The sequence below is a fragment of the Octopus bimaculoides genome, chromosome 10 (assembly GCF_001194135.2).
Source record: "Octopus bimaculoides isolate UCB-OBI-ISO-001 chromosome 10, ASM119413v2, whole genome shotgun sequence".
In the NCBI taxonomy this organism is placed as follows: domain Eukaryota; kingdom Metazoa; phylum Mollusca; class Cephalopoda; order Octopoda; family Octopodidae; genus Octopus; species Octopus bimaculoides.
In genome coordinates, this window is record NC_068990.1 from 39,974,498 (window position 1) to 39,979,619 (window position 5,122).

Genomic DNA, 5,122 nt, shown 5'->3' on the forward strand with positions numbered 1-5,122 from the left:
TATATATATATATATATATATATATATTCATAAGACCATACATGAAGCACCTATTATTATAGAAATTGCTTCTGTCTTCAGGTTCCACATTCAGGTTATCTCTATTTTTTAATCTTTGTCTTTCAAGAGATTTTCTATTTCTTTCAGAGATACATTGTCATCTTTTGGGACTGATATGTCAACTAGAAGGCATATTTTCCACTTGCTGGTCTTTAGCAAAAATATCTGATTGATTAGCCTTGATCTTTCCCTATTATCATTATAATAATTATTATTATTGTTGTTGTTGTTGTTGTCTTATCTAGTATTGTTGTTCTTGTTGTTTCTGCTGTTGTTTACCCTTAGGTCACCCCTGATTGTATGGATCTATGATCAAAGGCATTGCAGCCATGATCCTCCCTTGCTTTTGTACACTTGGCACTACATTACCCAATTTGTTCTTCATTTTTTCTTTAATCTGTAGAGAGAAGTTTGGCTACTATTTCCAGCAGATCAAGCAATAAGATGGCAGCCCCTTTGTTAGCTAGTAATCTTTAGTTCCTTAAAGGACAGGTTTTTTTGCTTGAATTGATAGAGCTTCAGACAAAAATCTTGGATGACATGGTAAACCATTGGACATAATTCTTTGTAATATTTAGCTGAGTCCTTTCTTTATGTGTCCAACTTAAATCTTACCAAGGTAGACTTTGCCTACCATTCTTCCAGGGAATAGGAAAGCCAATACAGTCTGTACCAATTAAATAATAAAATCAATTCAACTGACTGTTTCTGTCCTCTAAACTGAATTTTTATGTTTTTGTTAGAGATCTGGGGGAGCAGTGGGTTTTATAGAATAGGTAGAGCAACAGAGAAAAATGTCTTGAAGTATTTAGTTACAACCCTTCATTTTCTGGGTTCAAATCTCATTGAAGTCGACTTTACATTGCATTCTTCCAGCATGAACAAAAAATTTAAATCCTACCAAATTTTATTTTGATTTTATCTTTCTAAGATTGATCACATCTTAGGTCTTAGGTCTGTCACAAGCCTACTGGCTTAGTGCACCAGAGAGTATCCTTGTTTCCATAGTATATAAACAACAGCGAGTGAAATAGTCTTCCTTGAACGGGAACCCAGTCCAGTGCAGGATTAACCTCTAGCTGTTACTGGTACATGTTTTTAGCTGAGTTGATTGGGACAACATATGTGTATATATATATAATATAAATTGATTAAATATGAAATAGTTAGAAAAAAACATAACTCAAAGTAATTTACTCTTGGAATAATTTTGATTATCGACAACAACAATTTTATAATTTGTACATTTTACAACTTCAGCAAGTATAGTAAAATTCTTATTTCCCTGAGGAGATCATAATAGGCCAGAAACATGACAGGAGCTGTCTCCTGACATGTTTATGACTTATAATGACCTTATCATTAAGATCATAATTCTCATATTTTCAGGAACAATTAAAATAATGTAAGTCATTAACTAAAAGATTTTCTACTGTATAATTAATTCTAGTCAGTTTATTAAAGCACTCAGCATTAAATAAGCTAACACTAGTTTAATATCAATTAATTACAGTTATAACCTCTTTATATATATATTTTTTAATCATTATTGCTGTTCATTAAACAAAACTTGTGGCTTTCTCATTACTTTCTGAAATTCTTAACAAAATAGTCTTTACTTGAAATTTCAGTTTTTGTTTAAGTGCCACAAAACATCCAAGACAACTTCCCATTGATAGCCAGTGTATATCTGTTGAATACAACAGACGGCCATACATTTCATCTTTACAAGCTTCTTGAAAATGCGTGTCTTGATGAGTAGATCTTTTGATTTTTTTCACCGAGGAAGCAATTAAGTCTAGGATTTCAGAAAATATATTATTTCCGGTTCTTTTTGCTGTCAGGTTTTCTCGATGGAGAATGCAATGAATTGTGAAGACAGGATTAAATTCTGTCCATCTGGCAACAAAACCCTGGGATTTGCCAATCATAGACGGTGCTGTCATCCACCATCAATGAGAATCTACAGTGTCGCAAGTCTTCTACAACTATGGATTCAGCATCTTCGGCCTTTTCACAAATGCGAGAAGACTCAGTGTTGTTTGAAAGTGGAATACTTGCTAAAACTGAGGTAGCATTTGGCACATTAGTAACTTTATATGCTTCATGTATGGAGGGCCTAATCAGATCTTCACCAATGGTATGTGGGCGACCCTATTTTGTTATCATGAGTGAAATGTTATAGGACGCCTGCAGACCAAAACGGTCATTAGTATGGATGAGGAAATTTTTGAGCGATGAAAATGAGACATTTTTTTTTTTGCAATGGCATTCTTCGAAGTACTCCTTTGGCTTGCCAAATAAACCAGGATGTATTTTTGTAGATGATACAATTTCAAGGGTTTCATTCAGTCATTAGTTAACAATTTTGAGCAGATAATACACTGTGGTAAAATAGGATCTCTACACTGGATACAAAACCATATTTGATAAAATCTTCGTTATCGTCTACAGAATCCTTTATCTGAGTCGGTGGATGGGCTTGAGTGGAGTGGTAATTAGGTTGTAGGCTGGGTTGTTATGGAGAGGTGTTCTGAAGAAATTTTTATTGATTAAATTTGAGGTAATATTATTGTTTGAGTTTATTCATGTATGTATAACTTTGTAAGCAGGGATGTATATGTAGCTGTGTCTCTTTTGTTAGGGAGATACAGAAGGTGTCAATAGTCTTAGCTATTTTTAGTTTTATTGGATTTAATTCTTTGCTTTGACATATTTCATATATAATGTTAGAATAAATGTAAAGAAGAGAAAAGGTGAGAAAGAAAAAGAGAGAGCAAAAAAGAAAATAAGGGAGAATGGCGTAAAGGAATTAAAGAAGAATGGGAAATGGAGGGAGATTATCAATGGTAAATCACAAGTCGATCAGCAAGGATAGACTAAAAATATTGAGAGAATCATGATTTGTATATTTAAAACTGATTTAAGTAAATAAAAATGATTGATTTGAGTATTTAAAAACATTTGGGTTCAAAGTCCTCAGCTAGTTAACTGTGTGGTCTTCTTTTGATCATTAGTATTTATTGGTGAATATTAACAATGAATATGACATCTCATGCAAAGCACAGTATGCAGTATTTCTCACTGACTGATTTCAATTGTCAGATCTGATAAAGGTTTTTAAATATTTGAACGATTTAAAACGTTTATGCATACAATGAGACATTAGTTCTGAATGGTGACTGAGAAGGGAGGGATAATTAATACTATTTCATATGATTCAGAATTACAAAGCACACACATCTTATTAGGAAAGGTATAAGCTTTGGGAAAATATATTCTACATTTGATATCATAGTTTATGCTATTACATCTATAATTCTAAATAAATTTTAGACAGTATAGTTTCGGCAACTATATTCGGCAAAAATTATATCAATGTTGATTATAGCAGAATATCCATCTGTTGTATAATCTAGAAGATGTATTAGTTTTTAATTTAGCATTCTAAATAAATCCTTTAGAAGTACATGTACTGTCGAGTATTTTATTTAACTGAATACTTTTGCAAGCTTGTGGGCATTGAGTTAAGTACCTAATCACCATTCAAAACTAGTGTCTTTTTGTTTGCATTTGGGCTTTAGATCCTCCAAATGTTTTAAATCATTCATCAGACAAAACACTTGAAATGAGTTTATGAGAATTATTTCTCTTTCCACAAGATGCCTTCATGAATAATATTTTATCAATTTTATTACACAAAGATGACTCCTTAGCTATCTGATTTCTTTCAAAACAACTGTTTTCTAAAAGCTTTAACAAATTACATTTTCTTAATGTTTTAAATTCATCTGATCCCCTAGTGTGAACAATTCCACTTTCACTTTCGTCTCTGTTATATAGTTTTCTATTTTGCCTTGCTTTCCACCCTCATTTCTCTTTCTCCTTATCCCTACCCTTCTTTCTACCCTCCTTTCTCTTTCTCCTTATTACTTTTTATAAGCAATTTATCTCAAATATCCTTTTTACTATATGATCATTCAGGAAATGAAGCCATAGCTATTGTAATCATCATGCTTATTATTTTGTATTCAGGAATAACTTTTCTCCCTCATATTTTTCCGATTTGTATTCAATCTTCCATAAAATTAAGCTTATTTTTATACACACGCATACACACATACAGAAACACACAGAATGGAGACACACACACACACACATATATATATATATGTATGTATACATATATACATACACATACAAATATGCACCTATATATGCATATATATATGCATGTATGTGTGTTTATGTATTTTTACACACATACACACATGTATACATATATACACCTATATATATATATGCATACATGCATATATGTATGTGTGTACTTATATATGTATGTATGTATGGATGGATGGATGGATGGATGGATGGAAAAGAGAGTATAGCAGAGAATATGAATCAAGGCAAAAAACTGAGACATGCTTCAACTGCAGTGATAACTGAATATGGCACATGACTGCACGCTATGTGGCTGTCTGTATCTGAAAATCCAAGCCTTAGATATCATTACAAACACTTCACCATGGTAGGTCCATCTGTGCTATGGTATCTTGTAATACAATATAATACAAATAAAGATGACTAGAATTCAAGTAGACTTCTGTTAACAGCTATCAGCAAGAGCTCTCAATATAATGAAAGATATGTTAGGTTAGATGTTAAATATTAAACTTAAGAAACCATCATGACTCTATGTGTATATAGATATGTGTGTATGAATGTATGTATGTATGTATGTATGTATGTATGGTATGTATGTATGTATGTCGAGGCACATGGCTTAGTGGTTAAGGTGTTGCATTAATGATTGTAAGATTGTGGTTTTGATTCCTGGTTTGGGTGATGCGTTGTACTCTTTAGCAAAACACTTTATTTCATGTTGCTCCAGGCCACTCACCTGGCAAAAGTGAGTAATCTTACAATGGATTGGCATCTTATCCACAGAGGAATATACACACCAAGGAAATCTGGGAAACTAGCCTTAAGAGCCTCTGGATTGGGAAGGATCATTGATCCTTTTATATATATATATATATATATATATATATATATATAT